This window comes from Schistocerca piceifrons, chromosome 5 (genome assembly GCF_021461385.2).
Source record: "Schistocerca piceifrons isolate TAMUIC-IGC-003096 chromosome 5, iqSchPice1.1, whole genome shotgun sequence".
NCBI lineage: Eukaryota > Metazoa > Arthropoda > Insecta > Orthoptera > Acrididae > Schistocerca > Schistocerca piceifrons.
Genome location: NC_060142.1, coordinates 343,502,183 through 343,525,345, shown reverse-complemented (window position 1 = coordinate 343,525,345; position 23,163 = coordinate 343,502,183).

Sequence of the window (23,163 nt, the reverse complement as noted above, 5' to 3'; positions counted from 1 at the left end):
TTACTTTCGATTATATCGCCAAGATCAAGAGTTTGCTTTTGTTTGAATTAACGTAATATAGGTGCATATGATTTTCTGGGTAACATGTGAAACACTATTCTGTGCCGCCTTCGTAAATCAAATTGAATTCACATACTGCACTTTTCCTGCCCTGGTATAAGGAGACGTCTACGAGTTCCTTTCTTTTTTCCTAAGTACAGAGTTATTACAAATGATAGAAACGATTTCACAGCTCTACAATAACTTTATTATTTGAGATATGTTCACAATGCTTTACACACACATACAAAAACTCAAAAAGTTTTTTTAGGCATTCACAAATGTTCGATATATGCCCCTTTAGTGATTCGGCAGACATCAAGCCGATAATCAAGTTCCTCCCATACTCGGCGCAGCATGTCCCCATCAATGAGTTCGAAAGCATCGTTGATGCGAGCTGGCAGTTCTGGCACGTTTCTTGGTAGAGGAGGTTTAAACGCTGAATCTTCCACATAACCCCACAGAAAGAAATCGCATTGGGTTAAGTCGGGAGAGCGTGGAGGCCATGACATTAATTGCTGATCATGATCTCCACCACGACCGATCCATCGGTTTTCCAATCTCCTGTTTAAGAAATGCCGAACATCATGATGGAAGTGCGGTGGAGCACCATCCTGTTGAAAGATGAAGTCGGCGCTGTCGGTCTCCAGTTGTGGCATGAACCAATTTTCCAGCATGTCCAGATACACGTGTCCTGTAACGTTTTTTTCGCAGAAGAAAAAGGGGCCGTAAACTTTAAACCGTGAGATTGCACAAAACACGTTAACCTTTGGTGAATTGCGAATTTGCTCCACGAATGCGTGAGGATTCTCTACTGCCCAGATTCGTACATTGTGTCTGTTTACTTCACCATTAAGAAAAAATGTTGCTTCATCACTGAAAACAAGTTTCGCACTGAACGCATCCTCTTCCATGAGCTGTTGCAACCGCGCCGAAAATTCAAAGCGTTTGACTTTGTCATCGGGTGTCAGAGCTTGTAGCAATTGTAAACGGTAAGGCTTCTGCTTTAGCCTTTTCCGTAAGATTTTCCAAACCGTCAGCTGTGGTACGTTTAGCTCCCTGCTTGCTTTATTCGTCGACTTCCGCGGGCTACGCGTGAAACTTGCCCGCACGCGTTCAACGGTTTCTTCGCTCACTGCAGACCGACCCGTTGATTTCCCCTTACAGAGGCATCCAGAAGCTTTAAACTGCGCATACCATTGCCGAATGGAGTTAGCAGTTGATTGATCTTTGTTGAACTCCGTCCTGAAGTGTCGTTGCACTGTTATGACTGACTGATGTGTGTGCATTTCAAGCACGACATACGCTTTCTCGGCTCCTGTCGCCATTTTGCCTCACTGCGCTCTCGAGCGCTCTGGCGGCAGAAACCTGAAGTGCGGCTTCAGCCGAACAAAACTTTATGAGTTTTTCTACGGATATGTAGTGTGTCGTGACCATATGTCAATGAATGGAGCTACAGTGAATTTATGAAATGGCTTCAATCATTTGTAATAGCCCTGTAGTTTTAGTGAGACACGTGCAGCGTGACAGATACATAGATAAAGCACAGGATGTAAAGAAACGGTCTGATAATACTGTCACAACGTTTTAGATGATGTCGAATAGAGCAAACTTTTAGTGGTAGCCATAGGTCGGAGATGCACCGCTGCGAAGCTATTGGCACAAAACGACCGCTAACCAGAAATTTTTTCGGTAAATTATGGACTTTCGATGAGTCTAGTAGTCAGCTTACACTCTTATTAAATTAGTGGCTTTTCGGTACCATTAGCGAACTTTATTAAATAGTCACAATTTACTAGTCAGACAAACAGAAAATTGACGACAGACGTAACCACTCAAGGATAAGAATTTAAAGTTTCCATTACTTTGACTCTTTAGTTAAATCATTGCCTTCAAGTAACTGAATTAATAACTGCAGTGTTCATCATCACAAATATTGGCGAGAGAAAGTTAATTTTAATATGCACACTTCTGCGAGCACGCCTTCAAGTAGCTATCACTTTACGGTAGGAGTTTAGAAATCAGTAATTACTTAATAAATTTTGCTGTGTTTACAGTCCACCGTAGTTAGGTCGTTTTCCTCCACCGAATATAGGAATCTACTGCTACAACCTTTATAGTAAAACACGACTTATGTCTCTAAATAAGGTATCACGTAAATTTTCACTTCGTTGTTTGGGGTGTAAGTGGGTTTAATGAACTTTACGAATCTGAATATATAGATTTTGAACCGGAAATTCATTTGCTCGTGAACATAAATATGAGAGGAGTGTGTTTTCTGTATTTAATTTGTAATTTTGCATTCTCTGATTACTTAAACTCATGAAAACGGTAATTCATAATAGAAGTACGATGAGTGATAGCAACCGGTGACCACTTAAAGAATGGGATCCAAATTGTCCAAAATATGGTACATAAAGGACATCCGAAAAGTTCCAACAGACCAAGGTCGGGGCATATTTTACACTGTATGCTGGAATACTTGCATATAACAGCTATGTATCCGGAGCATTTGTACGTGCAACTTTGTGTCTTTCATAGAGATCTACGCATGAGTGTGCAGGTCCACAAGATGTCTCGTGGAACGTATCAGATGTCATGTTGAGAAAGACTACATCAACACTTCTGCCCATCCTTGAATGTCTTTGAAGTGACGTTGAAACATACGGGACTCGACTATTGGCCATAAGTATATCTCTTTCTCGATAATGTCACTGCTTCCTGATGGTCATTTCAATGGCACTCGAGTTTAGCTTAAACACCTCCAAACCAGCTGCCTCCAAATTAATCACTTCGTCACTCACGCATCTGCACAACATATAGGCTTCAGTTGCACATAACTCATGATTCCTTTGTCTTCCAGTTGGAGTATTAACAAAGTTTACATTTCCACATAAAAATTTTCATTCCGGTACCTCTCAAAATAAAATAATCCAAACTGGTATTTCGATTCCGTCCCAGTCCATACTCCTACGTGATGAGGGTCAACAAGCACGGTTGGCTTCACCTCGCAGCTCCTTGTTGTTGTGAGTTGTCATTCACAACAGAAGGTATAAATCCATTGTTTTCTAACTCTTCGTTTAGTACTGTCATGCACTGTTCATCGTGTTACTTAAAGTTCACCTGCTCATTTGCGAATTCATTTTATTGCGAACTATTCTGTTGATTGAGCGTCAAGTAGGGAACGGTGACATAACAGATACTATGTAATAACCATCAGTGCTACATTCGTCTCGAATTAATATTCCAAGCGATGGAGCAATGATCTTCTGGAACTCGTATCGTAAGCCTGACGAATACTAGGTCTTACTTTTAGCTGTATATTTCGATTTATACTGGACAATTAATATAGGGTTATAAAACTATGAACGTAAAAGTATCTACAGTCGATGCAGCGGCCAATGTGCCTATTGCAAGCGTAGAACCTTGCAAGGAATGCTAGTGACTTGTTAGATTAATATTTACGTAAATATAACGCCTAAAGTCATAGTTACCATTACTCATGTGCCCAAAGAAAGTACTTTTCAATACAGCGTACTTTAGTTCGATTTTTGCTTTTGTAAAGTGTAGAACCGCCAGAAATATTCTCTCGGATGAAAAAACATTTGGCAGTAGCTGGGCGATACGTGCGAGTTTTTACGAGTAGGAGGAAAAATTTAAAACTGGATGTCAAATCGCAACCAACGAGTACTTTTTCGGGATCCGGTACCATTACCGACATCCGCGTTGCAAGTTCGTATTGTCACCTTTCTCCAAGATGACCAGATCGACTGCTCGCAGTTGAACAGATTCTTGAAAAATCCGAGAGAATGATTCCATCAAAAATAAAAAACTTAACTACTTTAAGATATCTACAAGTTAGGATCCCAGAGAGCTTACTGTTCTTCACAAAGAAAACAAGCTTCGCATTTGCACCGAGGTCAGTAGAGAAGCTGATGCAATGTTGGCCAGTTCTCCAACCAGTTACGAAGCCTGTAAGCGACATTTCTAAACAGAGTGCAAGCACATAAGCAAGCAGAGGAGACATCCTGACTGTCTTGGAGATTCAAAACACAACCATCGGGTGGTAAGGTCATGTTAGCCATTTTTCGAGATGCCCATGGTCCGATTACTATGAGTTTTTGGAGGAGCAAAGAGCATATGCTACTCAAGCAAGAGTGAAGTGAAACTTGCGGTGAAGAGGAAATGTCCGGAATGGCAGAGGAAAAGTGTGGTTATTCTTCGAAACGATGCTCGATCCCAAACGGCACAAGTGACGCTAAAAATTATTAACACAATGGGTTAGTAGTTTGTACCTTATACTACTTACAGCCCCGACCTTATCCTTTACTGTTTGATCTGATGAAAGAAGCTCTTAGGCAACGAAGAGGCAAAGGAAAAAATACAAAACTGTTTTCAATGTCTAGGTACAGAATTCTCTGTTGAGAGGCTACATGTACATAGACGTAAGAGGAGATTACGTGTAAAGAAAAAAAAAATTGTACCGACTCATCTTTGCTACACAGCATGAAATTTACGTGTTAAACTGCCCTTTCAGTTTTCAATCATTTTCGTAATTCAGAAATTTATGGTTGCTCATTACTTTAAAAGTGGATCCGTAACCAGTACCGATGTATACTCCACATATTCCTTGAGTTATCTTTCTGGGATGTCTTGACAGAAACATGGTCACCTTTGACCGCTCACTGGTGGCGGTGAGTCAAACATTGCCCCAGCGGTTGACTGTTCACGCTTGCGGGCGTATATGAAAGACACTCGTTCCGGAAGTTTGCTATGGTTGGACGCAAGTCAGATGCGGCGATAGCGGTTCGTCAGCACTGGTGAGAACGTTTCATTTACACGAAGATCGAAGGTAATGCTCATAGGGAATATTTTCCTGTTAAATCATACGAATGGTACTTGCAAGCAAAGAATTATTTTTCCGTTAATTTCACGTAGTAAGCTTGTAATGTAATGTGAAGCGTAGCTTATATTCAGGTGCATGTTTCTACAAAAGTTCCAAGTGTTTGTGGTTCGAGTGTGAGTGTGTATCTGCCGTTCAGCTGCTTTTGAGAAGCATTATGCTTCGTCATCATGCTCTCCAATTTTACTGATTCTCCGTGGATGTTTTTTGTTTTTGTTTTTTTTTTTTCTTTCACACGTATTCGAATCTTGGAGATTGGTAGAATTTTCGACTTCTGTTGCACCTGTATGTTGAATGTCATGTGGCTTGTATGTTTTCTTAATTTTATCCGAAATAAAAGTAGAATCTAATTCTACTAGCTGTTTCTAATTTCGGCTTTCTCAAATCAGTTATTGAACTGTCACCTATATTTTCTGTGTGGCTTCTCCGCTCCAATTTTGTGATCACGTATTACATGATGCGACTTTGCTGTATCTAATGGTTGCACACGATAATGTTAACGAGGTAATTCAGTTCTCAAATACTTCCCCTCTATTTATAATAATAAGTACCCTTTCTAAGCGCGGAAACTTCGGGTGGTGAAGGTGAGTCTCAGCAACCATTGCTGAGTGAACAGTTTCTGTGAAAGATACAAGTATGTGTTCCAGTTCCACAAACTATCTTGTAGAGAGTATGAGATCGATGAGTTCAGTCTTCCTTAAGAGATCACGCATCTCAAATCTTTCGGACTGCATAATTATTTGAATGATTGTGAAAAGGATAAACACTAGTTGTACATGTTTCGTTCAAAATAGTTCAAATGGCTCTACGCACTATGGGACTTAACATCTGAGGTCATCAGTCCCCTAGACTTAGAACTACTTAAACCTAACTAATCTAAGGACATCACACACTTCCATGCCCGAGGCAAGATTCGAACCTGGGACCGTAGCAGCAAGCGGTTCCGGACTGAAGAACCTAGGACCTCTCGTCCACAGCGGCCGGCTTCATGTTTCGTCTTTTATTTTTACCATCGATTACAGAAAGATCAGCATAACATTTCAGTTACTTTGATAGGATGATAATCAGATCCGATAATGCTCAGTTTTACTTCCTAAGCCTGTATTTCATTAATTGCACTTCTTAACGGTAAGTGTGTGCTACCCATTTAATGTTTGCATTATCGAAATCAGATAGCGTTAATAATTTCTTTCATTTTATTTGTAACAATGCATAGTTTCACTAAGGGGCTTAACGATTCTGCTTGTACTAGTGCTTTCAGTTTCTGAAAGGCCCGACGTCATGCAAGCTGTTTATCTGTTATTTATTAAATTACCCTCTAAGCAGTCACATCGTAACACATTCCGCTATCAGGACGAGTACAGGGCCGTGAGCTGGTGGTGGTAGCTTCACTTCATCATTGTGGAGGGAGAGGTAATGTAGTGTCGGCTAATAGCCACAGGTCGTCCTCGGGCGCACAGTGGCGCGGCCTGCCGGGAAGAGGCCGGTGTTTGCGGGCGGTCCCGCGGGAGGCGGCGGCGGAGTCAGCCGTATCCATTAATTACGGCCGCCCCCCCTGGAGGCGCGCGAGGCGACCGCGGCTCCGTCACGCGGGTTGCCTGCTCCCTGCGCCTGCGGGCTGCGTAGCCGCCCAGCCCGGCAGGTCTCCCCCTGGAGCAGCGTGCTGTGTGCCGAAGGCCGCCGCAGAGCGCTGCGTGCCGCGTCAAACGACAGACGCAGCGAGTCTCCCAGGGAATGTCTTGGCCCCTCCCAATGCCACAACACCGATTCCGTTGCGACATACCTTCCAGCTTGCTTAAACGTCGCGCCAGTGCCGACCTAACTGCTACAAATTTATGTTGTACCGTGTATGATTCACAGAAGTTACTCGTAGTCAGTACTACGTACACTGTCTGACAAGAAATTGAAGAACCCACAAGACGAGGTCTGATATAATTGTAATTTAGCACACATAAATACAGTTGGTGAGCTTGATTAGAATAGCAATTACCTGTGACAAGCAGAACAGCCAACGCACTACATTAGCGTCTTCGTGTTTAGTATGTTACAAGGCCTGCTACAGCTTATAAGGGAGGTGACAGGATCAGATGTTGGTTGATCACTGTGAATGACACAGAGATGCTACGTGGTTTGTTTTCAAACTCCAAAGGAAGCTTAGCAATAATATCGGGATGCCCTCCAAAATGCTGAGTGGGAAAGTTATGACTACTAAAGAAGACGGGGATCAAAGTTATTTTGATCTATTCCGATAAAATTATTGACAAAGCGAATGACGATCAGTAGGAACATCAGTATATTGAGGCTTTAGCACAACGGACATAGAAGTCAGGAGGAAAGATGCCAATACAGTAATCGTGCAACTGAATTGACTGTAATCTTGAAGTGTCCAACAATTTTTATTTAGGGGGGGAGGGGGGGGGAGGGTGTAGGACGTCAAACGGGCCGACTTGGAGCAGGAGAGGCACCACAGGACATTTTATTTTCTACTGTCTACACTTTTACAAATAAATTCATAAAACTTTGTCAGCATGACCAGGAAGGATTCCGGATTCACATTCATAGCAGTGGAAGTTCAAAAACATAGCAAAATAAATTTTTTTACATGTCAAATATCATCATTTTTTCGCTTGTTGCTATAGGTACATTTTTCTTCACAAGTAAGAGATATTCTTTGATGAATTTTGCACAGCATACAAAACATACTTACAGGTGTATGAAACTCTAGAATTTTCCAAATCTATTAAGAAGTCTGGTAAAAATTGAGATAATTAACTACAAATTTTGTTTTTTTTCTAAACATAAAGTTTAAAACGTAACAGCTCATTCATTTTTTTCATAAATTAAATAGATTCTAGAGTTTCAGACACCTGTAAGTATGGTTTGTATGCTGTGCAAAATTCATCAAACAGTCTCTCTTACTTATGAAGAAAAGTGTACGTATAGCAATAAATGTAGCCAATAGTAAGTGAAAAAATGATGAAATTTGACATGTAAAAAAAAATATTTTGTTATGTTTTTGAACTTCCGCTGCTACGAGTGTGAATCCTGAATCCTCCCTGGTCATGCTGACAAAGTTTAATGAATGTACTTGTAAAAGTATAGACAGAGAAAAAAAAAATGTCCTGTGGTGTCTCTCCTGCTCCAAGTCGGCCTGTTTGATGTCCTGATATAACAACAGAAGGGAATAGGCCACACTTGCCGTCTAAATACACACGTAAAAAACGGTTTGCATCATCTAGGTTCCTAGATTTCCGGACCTTGTACAGAAAATCGGAGCAGAGATCAACATAAACATCATTTGACCCTTCTTATTGGTCTTGAAAACCACACATTGCATGTTATACCAACATACAGCGAGAACTTCAGAGGTGGCGGTCCAGATTGCTGAACACACTGGTACCTCTATTACCCAGTAGAAAGTCCTCTTGCGTTGATGCATGCCTGTATTAGTCGTGGCATACTATCTACAAGTTCATCAAGGCACTGTTGACCAGACTGTCCCACTCCTCAACTGCGATTTGGCGTAGATATCTCACGCGTGGTTGGTAGGTCACGTCGTCCATACACGGCCCTTTTCAATCCCTCCCACGCATGTTCCATAGGGTTCACGTCTGGAGAACATGCTGGGCACTCTAGTCGAGAGATGTCGTTATCCTGAAGGAAGTGATCACAAGATGTTCACGATGGAGGCGCGAATTGTCGTCCATGAAAACTAATGCCTCCAATATATTGTAGACATGGTTGTACTATCGGTCGAAGGATGGCATTCACGAATCGTACAGCCGATACGGCGCCTTTCATGACCACCAGCGGCGTACAGCGGCCCCACATAATGCCACCCCAAAACAGCAGGGAACCTCCACCTTTCTGCACTCGCTGTACAGTGTGTCTAAGGCGTTCAGCATGACTGGGTTGCTTCCAAACACGTCTCTGACGACTGTCTAGTGGAAGACATATGCAAAACCCATTGGTGAAGAGAACATGATGCCAATCCTGAGCGGTCCATTCGGAATGTTGTTGGGCCCATCTGTACCACGCTGAATGGTGTCGTGGTTGCAAAAACGGACCTCGCCATGGACGTCATGAGCATCACGCAGCCTATTGCGCACAGTTTGAGTCGTAAGACGATATTCTGTTATTCAACATGGTGACGTTGCTGCCATGGTTCCTCCGAGCCATAATCGGTAGGTAATGGTCATCAACTGCAGTAGTAGCCCTTAAATGGCCTAAGCGAGTCATGGCATCGACAGTTCCTCTCTCTCTGTATCTCCTCCATATCCGAACAACATCGCTTTGGGTCACTGCAAGACGCCTGGACACGTCCCTTGTTGAGAGCCCTTCCTGGCACAAAGTAACAATACGGACGCGATCAAACCGCGGTATTGACCGTCTAGCCATGGTTGAACTACAGACAACACCAGCCGTGTAGCTCCTTCCTGGTGGAACGTTTGGAAATGATCGGCTGTCGGAACCCCACCGTCTAATAGGCATTGCTCATGCATGCTTGTTTAATTCTTTGGGCGGTTTTAGTGATATCTCTGCACAGTGAAAGTGACTGTATCTGTGATACAATTACCCACAGTCATCTTCTGTCTTCAAGAGTTCTGGGAAACGGGGTGATGCGAAACTTTTTTTGATGTGTGTAGATGTCTTCAGAGTGAAACGTGAAGTAGCCCCACACATAGTCTCGTGGTTGCCGCTCGATCTGACCATTGTATTTCACATGGAAGCTAAAGTGTCTGAAAAATGAGTCGCTGGCCGAATCACCGACCCTCATCAGTGGCTAAATGCTGATCAGCTCGAAATTTCTCCGTGTCCCCACTACATCAGCTCACACAACGTGTCTATGACAGCTCTCATTGTGGATGCCTGACTATGGAGGCTCCAAAAGATCGAGATGGAGATGATGCGATCTCTGATCAAAAGTTGATCTGAAAGAAGTCACGCATTTCCCCACTTTACATTTCTTACTAAAATCAGATTGGCTAGGTTCCGGATCTTCCGAACACCGAACGATAAAGATTCTCCTTATGATACACTAGTTCACTTTCTGTAACTGGTTATTCAATAACGTTTGTCATATCGCCTTTCAAAGAGAAAGGTCACTTCTCTCTCTCTCTCTCTCACTCTGTGTGTGTGTGTGTGTGTGTGTGTGTGTGTGTGTGTGTGTGTGTGTGTGTGTCTGTGCGTGCGTGGGTGTGCCTGTGACCAATGAGGCTGTGATCAACATTGCCGTCCCATTTCTTTCTAAAACCTCGAGTTTATACGTTAGTCAATGCTTGTGGTTCTTACATTGTGCAAACATTTGTTTTTAGCAGAGTCAATCCAGTCAGCAGTATCTCACGTTTTCAGATTCTGAAATGCGGTGCACCAATCCATCTTCCTGCTGTTGGTTTCTGGTTTCCGGTGCTTTCTGGAGAAACAGTTAACTTTACACATATTGGCACAACAGTGCATTCTGTTAATAAGTGAACCTTCTCACTCCACGCCCAGGATCTATAATGTTTTAGCTAAAGGTCTGCTTCGGGGGAGAACCTGTCTGTGTTTCTTCAGAACAAATCAGAACGCCCCCGTGTTGCACTACAAATGCTTCTTCAATGGCTGGAAGACTATTGACGATGACCTCTTCCTCAGCATGGGGACTGCCTGTAGTGGTGGCTGCCAGTTCTACTATCCCTGGCGATCCACATGATATTTTCGCTCGTAATGCGTCAGCACCTTCCTCTTCCACAAGACTTGCGAATCCGAATCAAGAAAAGTAAGGTTGCGTTAGTCAAGTACCGAAAACGAGGAGTATTGCTGTTTGTCGTATTTCTCAGCATCATTAAAATATTCCAATCAAATGGGTCTTTTAATATGCATTTACATACGTTTCGTGACTGTTTCCGAAAAGCCGTCGGGTAGCCTCGGTATTGGTTTACATTCTGATGAGTGATCGAAACGTACAGTATTCATTTTTGTGGGGCATTCGAATGAACAACGACCAGATTTTATGAAACGTTGGAACGTGGGCTAAGGCATACTTATCGTCAAAATTCTGATCGACCACGGCTGGCTACAACAAGGGAGGATGGCTGTTCTGCTGTAACACCTTCACATGAGTGCCTTCCAAGATCAAGTAGTGGACGTTCTGCAGCATTCTGTGTCACCGCGTAGAGTAACGGGTTGGGGGTGAGCAGCAACCAGATCAGGAAATTACCCAAGCGACCAAGCGAAACCTGGCGTTAACACCATAACACAAACAGCTGCATCTAGTGTCGTGCCGTGAGTGCTGCTGACTGGCGTCGCTGTGCGTTCAGCGGCGAACGACGATGCTGCACTAGATCGGGTGACCGTCGACGACGACTATGACGACGATCTGGGCAGTGGTCCCTTTCTCCCAGCGTTGTAGAGACGCACAGTGGTGACAGTCCTGGAGTCAGTTGTGTTGGTAGTCATTTGGTGTGACTGTAGGTCGTGGCAGGTAATTATAGAGGGAAACTAACGGCATAACGGTACGTCACAACATCCTACGTCCTCATTTATTACTTCTGATAAGACAGCAAGCTTCCCATATCTGTACCCGACAGGACAAGTGTGGAACCATATTTGACGTCAACTAGGTATCAATGCCAGTGTCCATGGTATCAGCTTTACTCTGGAGAGAACACTTTGGCTCTATGAGACCATTTTCGAACGCATAATAGCATGCATCCTGCCCAGAGTAGGTGAAACGCCGTACTGACGTACTGTCTCGTACTGACAAGATCTTCGTAAATCTGGCACGAATTTGTAATCACTGCAACAACTTCACATACCCTTACAATCCGTGAAGTTTCTTTCAGTTTCCTCCTCCCCTTCTTCATGCCTTAGTTTTTCGTCAGACAGTGAACATTACTAATAAAAAGGAAAACATCATTTTACACTGATTTACCAAAATTAATGGTGATTTAAATCCTTGGCTTAGGAGATGTTTTCGAAGTCCTACCGAAGCCCATATTTTTAATATAGGATTTCATTGTGCCAAGCAGCGTTCCGAATTTTCCAACTGACTTCCTCGTCTTTATATACAGAAATAAATATTCATTACGCTATATTCATCCGTCTTCTGGAGGCGAAAAATGTACTCCAGCGACGAAACCCTGACAGGATATACAATCTTGGAGCAGAAAACTGTTTGAGCACAAGACAGGTGTGTCATATAGATTTTCTTAAGATGGAACAGAGAATGTAGAGATAACTCCGGATGAGCGGAAATGCAGGTACAACTCCTTGTGTGAACCCGCACTATCGTGAGGTAACGTGTTTCGCGAGAGGCTTTTGATAATTCCTACTAATAGTTTTATGAATAAAAAAGTCTGAAGCTGTATTGAGGGCGTATTATGGTCGCAGAGTTTCGATTAGTTGGATTTCGAGAACATTAACATGGCTAACAACCAATGGGGGTCTCGACACATGGCTGACTTATCCTTATTTTAATACATATACATCGTATATTTCATCTAAATTCAAGTTACGCTTATCTTGCACGTTTCGAAACTACTCGTAAGTCACTTGTGTTTATAGACTTTCTACACTGCGCTTGTCCGTCCTCTTTTGAAGTACTGCTATGGGGTATGGGATTCTTAGCTGATAGCACTGACAGAGGACGTCGGTACTCTTCAAGGAAGGGCTGCTCATTTTTTGTTACTAAATAGAGGAGTGACTGTCACGGGCAAAATAAGTGAATCTCAATGATACTGAAACAAAGGCAGTATTCGCTGCAGCGAAATACTATCACGAAGTTTAAGTCACCAAATTTTTCTTTCAAGTGTCAAATTATTTTGCTGGCTTGCATCTACAACGTCAGAAATGAAACCGTGATAAATCAACAGTAATTAGAACTTTTCTTACATGCTATTTGATAGTAGACCAGTGGAAGAGTTTCGTACCCTCTGACAAATGTTTGAACGTGAACTGCAGATTAACCATGTAGATGTAGATGCGGAGTACTGGCTGATCTTAAATTTAGTATATGCCATCGTGAGAAAAAAAAAAGCTTAATATACAGTGTGCGTGTTGTAATTTGTTGCGCTAGATTACTTTACAGGTAGTTTTCTTGTTATTTTCTTATCATTAATGCAGCCGATATGTCGGCTACATATACAAGGGTACAGAATAAATACACGTTATCAAAACAGGTCAGATTTAACAGGGAACTTGGCGCCAAGAGTTTACAAATAATCTACAGGAGTGTTATTAAGGATCTTATCATACACATCCATTATGGATTAACACTTTAATTAGACAGTCCAACTGCAATAAGTAGAAACGAGTACAACGATTAAGTAATATCAAGATTATCAAAGCCTACAAAATAGTATAAAATTAAACACCTTAGAGTTTCAAGATGGCAACACACATATCAATACTCCTAAATTTGAAAGTGGGACCACTGAAACGAAATAAATATTAATTTAGGCCAAGAATTTATAATACGGGAGCCACATATAGTCAGAATGGTGGAAGATGGATTTTTGAACTAGTAGTCAACTGTGAACCAGTTCCCCGCGGAGTGGCCGCGGGGTTTGAGGTGCCATGTCACGGACTGCGCGGCCCTTCCCTCTGGAGGTTCGACTCATCCCTCGGGAAAAGGCGTATGTTTTCTTCTTAGCATTAGTTAGTTTAAGTAGTGTGCAAGGATAGGGAGCGATGACCTCAGCAGTTTGGTCCCTTAGGAATATACTCACATTTGAACATTTTATAAATAAGTAGAAAGGCGTGTGTAGGACTACCGAGGCACAGATGGTTTGTAAAAATTAAAAGAAATTATAGATTACCCTGATTCCCGATGCATTTTTCTGATAGTGACATCACATGCCAACTCATTTCACGCTGAATTACATGGGTTGGATAAAAAGTGGTGGCAACGCTGTTATAATTTATACCAGACTTTATTGACAGACTTTCACCGTACTACATTCGCTTGATATAATCGCCACTCATCTCGATGACACACGCAGATGGAAGGCGTCGCGTATCGTCATTGCGTCCATCTCTGTCGATTCTCGCAATGACCGCCATGTGGCACGGAACATTTCTGTCGCGTTGTAGCGCGTGCCACGAACAGGCGAATACACCGTAATAGCGTCGTAGGAGTGAATGCGATGAATGTTCCAGTACCTAGCACACTCTCGTACTCAGGAGCTCCTCCTCGAGTTTTCACCATATGGTATCGCGTATTGTCGTGAAGGGTGATGAGATGGAGTGCCAGAAGGTGCCATCGCTTTCTTCTAATTGCGAGATACGATGTCGCAAAAACTGCTGCAGTAGGCTGTAGTGGTAGTTCGTTAGGGCGCTTCAACTGACGTCCCGCATTTGAGACAGTACACACTGCAACTGACCCTTCGTCGTTCACTATTCTACTTCAATTTACCTTCTGCAATCTGTTACAGAAAACGTGCATGCATTCCGACGCACATCCTTTATGTTACGGTAGTGTTAGCACTACATTTTATACAACCATAGTATAACGTCGAAGCCGGCCGGGGTGGCCGAGCGGTTCTAGGCGCTACAGTCTGGAACCGCGCGACCGCTACGGTCGCAGGTTCGAATCCTGCCTCGGGCATGGGTGTCTGTCATGTCCTTGAGTTAGTTAGGTTTAAGTAGTTCTAAGTTCTAGGGGACTGATGACCTCAGAAGTTAAGTCCCATAGTGCTCAGAGTCATTTGAACCGTTTCATTTATGACGTCGGACCATCTGGTCTGCCGAGCGCTGTTGGCAAACGGGGTGCACTCAGCCTTTGTGAGGCCAACTGAGGAGCTGCGTGATTGAGAAGTGGCTGCTCTGGTCTCGGAAACTGACATACGACCGAGAGAGCGGTGTGCTGACCACATGCCTCCCCATATTCGTATCCAGTGACGCCTGTGGGCTGAGGATGATACGGTGGCCAGTCGGTGCCTTTAAGAAACCACTCACAATTATTAGCTATTTTTCCTGACTCTTGCAAATAATGACTGAAAGCATGAAACGTCATAAAACTCCAGATGTGAAGAAGGATGGGATGAGAAAATAAACGATAAACGCCCACTTGCTGTGAAAGATGCCTGAGACTTTTACGAGATCGCAGTAGGTACCCGATCTGATCGAAGGTATCTCGACACCTGCTAGTGGACATTCATGTGAGGTATGTTCACTCTTACCCTTTATGGCGGTTGGGACTCTTCTGGCGACACCTTCAGTACGGTGTTTAAATGTCTGTCGACTAATGACAAAAGCTAAAACCTGACACGGTACTGTTTTTGGACGCTAGGTTCTGAAGTCGATGTTCTAACTCATTGCTGACGTGTTCCTTTGGGTTCAGCCCAAGAATCTGCGCTGGTCACAGCATTTTGTCCGTTTCTGCAATGTTACTGACAACAAACCTCACATATATTACTTTAGAACAGGGTGCATTGCCATACTGAAACAGTCATCGACTACGAACTGTTCCCTCTATGGAACTCAGTACACAATGATGTAACATTTGTTCCTATACTTCAACATTCAGAGTTTCATTAATCGCGATGGCGGGACGACACCCTGATCGGGAAAACATCCCCGTGCTTCATTATTGGCACTGAGCAGGGCGGCAGACAAAGTCCTCCAAGCATTGGCAAACGCAAACCCTTCCACCGGATTTCCATAGAGCTGAAATTTTTCCTGACAGATTTATTTCTCCAATGACATCCAATAAGTAGTAGATCAACTTCGCTGAGCGACCGATTCTGCTGACGGTGCTTCTTTACAGACAAAGTAATGCTCTCTGCTTCCTTTTATGTTGACGAGTCTATCTTTAGTAGCACCTACTGATCAATTACCCGTTACGCTAGAGTGTCTTCATACATTTGATCAGATTGTGTGTCTGCCAAAAGATAGCAACGGCTTTCGGAGTGCGAACTGAAGAATTATGGACCACCATTTGGTTTTGAAGGAGTACTAGTGTTCGGGAACTGTTCGTGAAAAGCCACGTCTGCTTAAATGAACCAGCTGGAATGTAAGCTCCGTCTATACGCACCATTACAGAATACCGGAAACTCTTGCTGAATGTCTTAAAGAACAACGAAAGGCCGTCCACAGACCTTTCAAGCAACGACTTTCAAGCAACGACATTAAACACGTCCGCCACGTGATAGGAAGATCGAGAGAACAGGAAAAAAACCATTAAAATTTTGTATTTGTGGAGATCCACAGCCTCTAGATGCTCAATAAACGTAAACACGGCCCATAGTAGGCTGTAACATGATTTTTGTTTGATCATGCGTTTAGCTAATTTCGACTACTACACATTCTCAAGCACTTGTAAAACCAAAATGGAAAAGCACAACATTGTGTACATGCATCGCTTGTAGAACTAACACTTTACACATCTCACATTCAGATAAGACATTACTGCGCTATGTGCTTGTAAGAAATTTGTGCAGTAGCGACAAGTAGTCGAAAGTAGCTAATCGTACGATTAAATAAAAATCACGTTACAGCGTACTACGGCCCATGTTTACGTTTATTAAGGAAAGAGCTAAATTCACAACCTTTTGAATACAGGACAGAGCTGCTTTTACTTTGGCTGATGGTTCAAATGGCTCTGAGCACTATGTGACTTAACTTCTGAGGTCATCAGTCGCCTAGGACTTAAAACTAATTAAACCTAACTAATCTAAGGACATCGCACACCTCCATGCCCGAGGCAGGATTTGAACCTGCGACCGTAGCGGTCGCTCGGCTCCAGACTGTAGTGCCTAGAACCGCACTGCCACTCCAGCCGGCTGCTTTTATTTTGGACACGCTGTAGGTCTACTCGCTTTCCTAAACCAGGAGTAATTTTAATTTTTGCTATCGCTACTACCTGCCATTGACAGTTTGTAAGAAGAATCTATATCTATTTATTGGCTTACAGCAACTTCTTAGCATACAATTTGTTTTAGCGGTCATGTAAGACAGAGCGAACTGCTTGTTTCCCCAGGATTCCTCATAATAAAGTTAAATTGCCCATGATAATAACAATGATTGCATATTTTGAAGTTCACCGGTGATATAAACCAAATAATTTCTGATGTTTTTTTTTGTTTTTCACATAATTTTCTGTTTTTAATAAGTTGTATCAAAGAGGATGATGACATGGGAACTTGACGTAAAATCAGTTGTGGTAGCACAGTCCCAAACAAAGACTTGAAAAGGATTACAGACTTCGTTTCCTTCACTTTATACAATAGCCTTACAGCCTGTTATGTCTTCACTGAAGCCATATGTTTGTCGGTAGTCTACACCCGTCTTTCTACTTGTTTCTAGTTGACGACTGGTTCACAAATTCATCTTCTCCCATTCTGATGATATGTGATTCCCGTATTATCAATCCTTGGCCTATATGTATTATTATTATTATTATTATTATTTTTATTATTAGCAAATGTCCCCATTGGAGGACGATTAGCAGGTCATTTTCAATCTTTCATAGCGTTCTTCTTATTTTCCCAACGCTTCTTCATTTTCTCCCCGAAGGTCTTCTTTCATTCTTCAGTCCACTTTGGTCGGTATGGTTTTGGTTCCATCTCAGGAATAAACTTCCAGTTGTCAGTTTTTCTTCTGATTGTATCCTTGTCTGATGTGTATGTTACTTCAAATTTGCTTTGGCCTGATCCTTCTTAAATTCAGTTACCCAACATAATGATGCATCAAGGGATGTCACACAGTCCAATAGACGTTTAGTTAGTCTGTTAACAGACAATTTGTCTAGTTGTCCGTAGAACTTCTTTCGTCTTTTTCTGATGTACATTTCGATGTTTCATACTTTTTCTCTTGTCTAGATGGTTTGCAGTCACTATCCATTTGTGTGTGTTGTGGTCCAGGATTTTTCTAATAATCTTTCTCTCTGCCTTCTTAATTTCTTGTAAATCTAGTTTTCGATTCAATGAGATTTATGCATGTGTCTGTCGATTTGATTACTGTGTTGTAGTGTCTGATTTTAGTGCCTTCTGAGAGGCATTTTTTGCTATACAAATTTGAAACAAGTCCTGACGCTTTGTTGATTTTCTGCAATCTTTGTTTCTTGTGCCGTTTTTTCAAGTCCTGTTAGCTCAGAAATTTCACCGATGTACTTAAAGTATTTGACTCTGGTGATTTCACCATAATTTGTTTTAAGCTTAGCAATATCTAACTTTGAACACATGAATTCTGTCTTCTCAAAGGAGATTTGCATGCTAACCTTCTCTGCACATTCTTTGAGCATCGCAATTTATTTCACTGCTGTTTCTTTACTGTCGTTTTCAGTCGCCAAGTCATCTGCAAACGCTAAGAACCGAAAGTTCAGTTTTCCTTGCCCTCTTCCTAATTCGATTGGCTTCCAAAAGTTTTGTTTTCTTAGTTCCATTTCCCAGTCTTTCATTTCTTTGCTTAAAACAACGTTGAATAGTAGTGGCGAGATCCCGTCTCCTTGTCTTACTCATGTTTTAACCAAGAATGGCTCCGAAATTTCATCAATGAATTTAATTTCTTATTTGGCTTCTGCCAGTGTTTCTTAAATCAGCTTTGGAGTTTTGGTGTTTAGTCCGCGTTCTCCTGGTATTTCGCATAGGTATTGTCTATCTACAGATTCTTACGCTTTTTTCAAAACCAACAAATATGCAGACAGTTGGTTTCGACCTGATTGCTTTAATTTTTAAAATTGTCTTAAGACCGAAGATCTGTTCCGGGTGCGATCTATTAGATCGAAAGCCTACTTGTTCATCTGAAATTGTGTGCTTTAGCTGATCTTGTGCTCTCTTTAGAATACATACGAATAAAATTATCTAAGACCGGGCAATGTGAAATGCCTGTGTAGTTGTTTGCATCTGTTTATCTCCCTTTCTGTGCAGTAGATGAATTAATGCACATTTCCAATACTCTGGAATTTTCCTGTCTGCTTAATTTCTTGAATGATTTGACTGATCTCTTTTAAGGTATCTGAACCAAGGTTCTTCAGTAGTTCAGGTACAATTCCATTTTCCCCCGATGACTTATTATATTTGAGCTTTTTAATGTGACTACAAATTTCTTCTTGAGTTGGCAGTTTTCATTCGAGCGTTCTGTTTGTAATCTGGAGAATTTAGAGGTTTTGAGAATGTTTGGCAACTTCTTGAAAATTTTCTTTGTTAGTGCCAATTTCCATTTTGTTTTCTGAAACAGATGTTTCGTGTTGTGTGTGCTTTGAATTGATTTGCAAACGTTTAACAAAATTCGTGTGTTTTGTGGTTCTTAAAGTCATCTTCATTTGAGATTAGTTGTGCATTAAGATATTTTCTTTTAGTTTGTCTAAATATTTTAGCTGTTTGGTTTCTAACTTCAAAAAATTTCTCTTGTGGGATTTCTGATTTGTTGCAGTTATAGTTTAAGAGGGCTCGTTGTCTATCTGCTATTGCACTATCACAATTTGAATTCCACCATGGGTGCTTGGATTTTTCTTTAATAGGATCAGGTCCTAGCTTTCTGTATAATTTTTGTCTCAGTTCTCTTGGTTTCTGTATAATTTTTGTCAAGAAATATTTCCAGCTGTTTGTAGGTTGTTTTCACCATACTTCTGTAATTTTTCATTCTTGGATTTTTTTCAAACCACATTAGGGAATTAGTGACGTTTCCTTCCGGCATTTCCTTCTTGGTGTGAATTTAATCTTGGCTTTGATAAGGTAGTGGTCAGAATCTATATTTGGCCCTCTTCGGACTTGAACATCGTGTATTTGTTTATGGAAATCATATGAGATCGCAACACGGTCTATCTGAAATTCACCTAGCTGAAAGACTGGGGATGGCAACGTTGTTTGCTTCATAGGATTCTTTCGAAGTGATGTTAACAAGATCTTTAGGTTACTTTGTTAGTATAACTCGATGAGCATGACGCAATTCTTGCCCTTGAATTTGTGTGCAGGTTAATTGCCGACTATTTTTTTTATATATACTCTCTTTGAAAATTAATGCGTTGAAATCATCAAGAAGAATTTATATGTCCTCCTTCGGAATTTTGGACGTTTCCATTTCACATTTTTCACAATTTTTTTTCTGTTTTATCAGGTTCTTTTTTATTTTCGTTGTTAATAGGTGTGGGAACATTAATAATAGTATGTGTCTCGTTGGTGTGCTTAGTTCGCAAGGTCCTTATTCTGTTTCTGATTTGATTTACTTCAGTAACAGAGTCAAGGGTGTCCTTATTCACAATAAAGACCATTTGCGAATTTTCCTGTCTGTTTTGCTTTTATTGATGCGGTAGTTGTTGTAGTCTGATGTCTCCGAATCGGTGAATCTACTCTCTTGAAGTTATTATTTGTTTAATTTCAGTGTTCCCACTTTGAAATGTACGGGTATTTACATGTATGTTGAGACTTGGATTTGTTGCCATCCTGAAGCTCTAAACTGCACATTTAATAAACATTCTTTGCTAGGCCGCGTCGGCACCGCACATTTTGACTTTGTCACCAGAGCGATTTCCTCGCACTTGGAATATGAGAATTATGCAAGTTATTTCAACTCTCTACGAAGTAAGACAATGTATTTCTACTACACTGACGGAAAAAGATCACAACATCTAGGGAGAGCTATGCGACATAAACGAAAGTTGGTAGGAATATTTTGCATCGAAAGCATGATGTTCATTCAAATTTAGCACCAGTCGTTTACGAATGACGCCAGTAGCACCACGGTGAGGATACCAATCAGGTTTGCTTTAAATACACTCTGCAACGATAGCACGTGTTAGATACCTTTGAGATTGGACGTGCTGAGATGATATTAGTCAGGAATGCCTTTAAGGCAACAAATACACCATTATCAGCACCTCAGTGGTACTGAACGAGGTAGTGTAATAGGGCTACGAGAAGATGGATGTTCATTCACCAATAATGCATAAAGAATTTTCAGGGTTGTAGCCACAGTACATGATTACTGACAGCGTTGGTAACAAGAACGTAGAGTCGCAGAAGACGGGCTCAGGATGGCCACATGGCATTACCGAGCGGGAAGACTATCGTGTTCGGCGTATGGCTTTGAATCATCTTACTGCATCTGCTGCGGTAGTTTCAGCAGCAGTTGGCACGACAGTGATACAACGACCTGCTACAGACCAGTTACTTCAACGACAGCTTCGAGCCAGACGCCCAGTAATGTGCATTCCACTGACCCCAAACCACCGCCATTTGCGACTTCAGCAGTGTCAAGCGAGAGCTCTTTGGAGTGCAGCGTTTAGATATTTTCCCTTTTCTAATGAAAGCTGGTTCTTCCTCGGTGCCAGTGACGGTCGTATGATGGTTAGAAGCAGGAGAGTTGAGCGGTCAACCTGTCTGCGTGCTAGACGCACTCGACCGGCAACTGGAATTAAGTCAGGAATGCGATTTCTTATGATAACAGGAACACTGTCGTCGCTACCCCACGCGCCATGACTGCAAGTTCGTACGTCAATCTGATGATTCAATATGTTGTGCTGGCTTTCACGAACAGCATTCCAAGGGGTGTTTTCCAGCAGGATGACGTTCTCCCACACACCACTTTGGTAACTCAACAAGCTCTACAGAGCGTCGACATGTTGCCTTGGCCTGCTCATCACGACATCTCTCTCCAATAGCGTAGATCTTGAACATCATCGGACGACAACTCCAGCGCCACCGATAAACAGCATTAACCGTGCCCCTATTGAACGACCTAGTGCAAGAGGCATGGAACTTCGTCCCAAAAACTAACATCCGGCAACTGCACAAAGCAGTGCACGCACATTTGGATGCTTGCATTCAACGTTCTGGTGGTTAAACCAGTTATTAATGTACCAGCATTTGGCTTGCACTGGTTCATCTCGTGCTTACATTAATCTGTGATGTTTCAAAGTTCATCACTGAAATATGTGACCAAGAAAAATGTATTTCGATAAATTCATTCCTCTACATTAATTACCTTTTGCTGCAGCGATTTTTTTCCGTTAGTGCATTACTAATAATTACATTGCTTTTTAGCTGTACAGCCACTTATATCATTTTAGTATTCATTAACAGAGAACATCACACATGTATAAAATGCATTGTCAGCTGGGCAGCCTTAGCGTTACTCACCACTCTATCAGAATTGTGTGTTACTCCTACAAGTATATACTAAGTTCTGCTATGATAATGTGGTTTCGTATTTCCTGTGTGAGGGTACATTATCTAACTTTCCTTAAAGATTCAATTGCAGTCGCCTGTACATTTCTATTTCTTCTGTCTTTCTTAAAGTCCAAAACCCACTTCGTTATGTTAGTGTAGGTGTCACTGATAAACTGGAATACAACACCTGTTAACGATGTCGCTGCAGACGGAAGTATTTGAGGTCAATACAATAGACTGAAATAGGATTTAAATACTCAAAGACTGCATCAGTTACGAACTTTTAACTCTTATCACGAGACGTTTCGACAAATCATTCTGATTATTAAGTGAAAATAAATTCTCGAAACGCGTCGTGCTAAGCGTAAGACAATATGTAAATGGTGTGGTGTTTCATCATTTAAATCAAGAGTAGGACAGTTGCGGTCTTTCCATTAATATCATTTACGATGAATAAAAAGTGATAAATGTTTATCATAGCCACTGCTACATCAATGTCTAAATCACCTCGTCGTCTGTTCACAACTGATAGCAACTTGGATCTTTGATTTCTGGTTGATTCCTGAGCAGACGTTCTCGTACTTCCACTAACAGTACCAGATCGTGAAAACGTTCTGAAACAATAAACCCCAACTGCAACCGTTTCCGTAATACAGAGGTATGGTAAAAAATTACTGACACTCGAAACGGAAATCGAAGAGGATTTCCATAGGCCTTTCGTGAGGCAATATACGCCACCCAGTTGTTGGTGCCGTTTATATGAACCATTACGGTTAGGTGCATGACGTTAAGTGAAAATAAATTCTCGAAACGCGTCGTGCTAAGCGTAAGACAATATGTAAATGGTGTGGTGTTTCATCATTTAAATCAAGAGTAGGACAGTTGCGGTCTTTCCATTAATATCATTTACGATGAATAAAAAGTGATAAATGTTTATCATAGCCACTGCTACATCAATGTAAAAATGTACGAGCATGAATTGTAGTATTGCGTGGTTGCGAAGTTCTGTATGCTAAATAAACAGAACCTCCACTGGTGACCCCGCGACGTGATTGAGTACACACAAAAGTAAAAAGTTTATTCCACTATTACTGCGTCGATTCAAATATGAGAGTTCATGGCAAACCCACCATC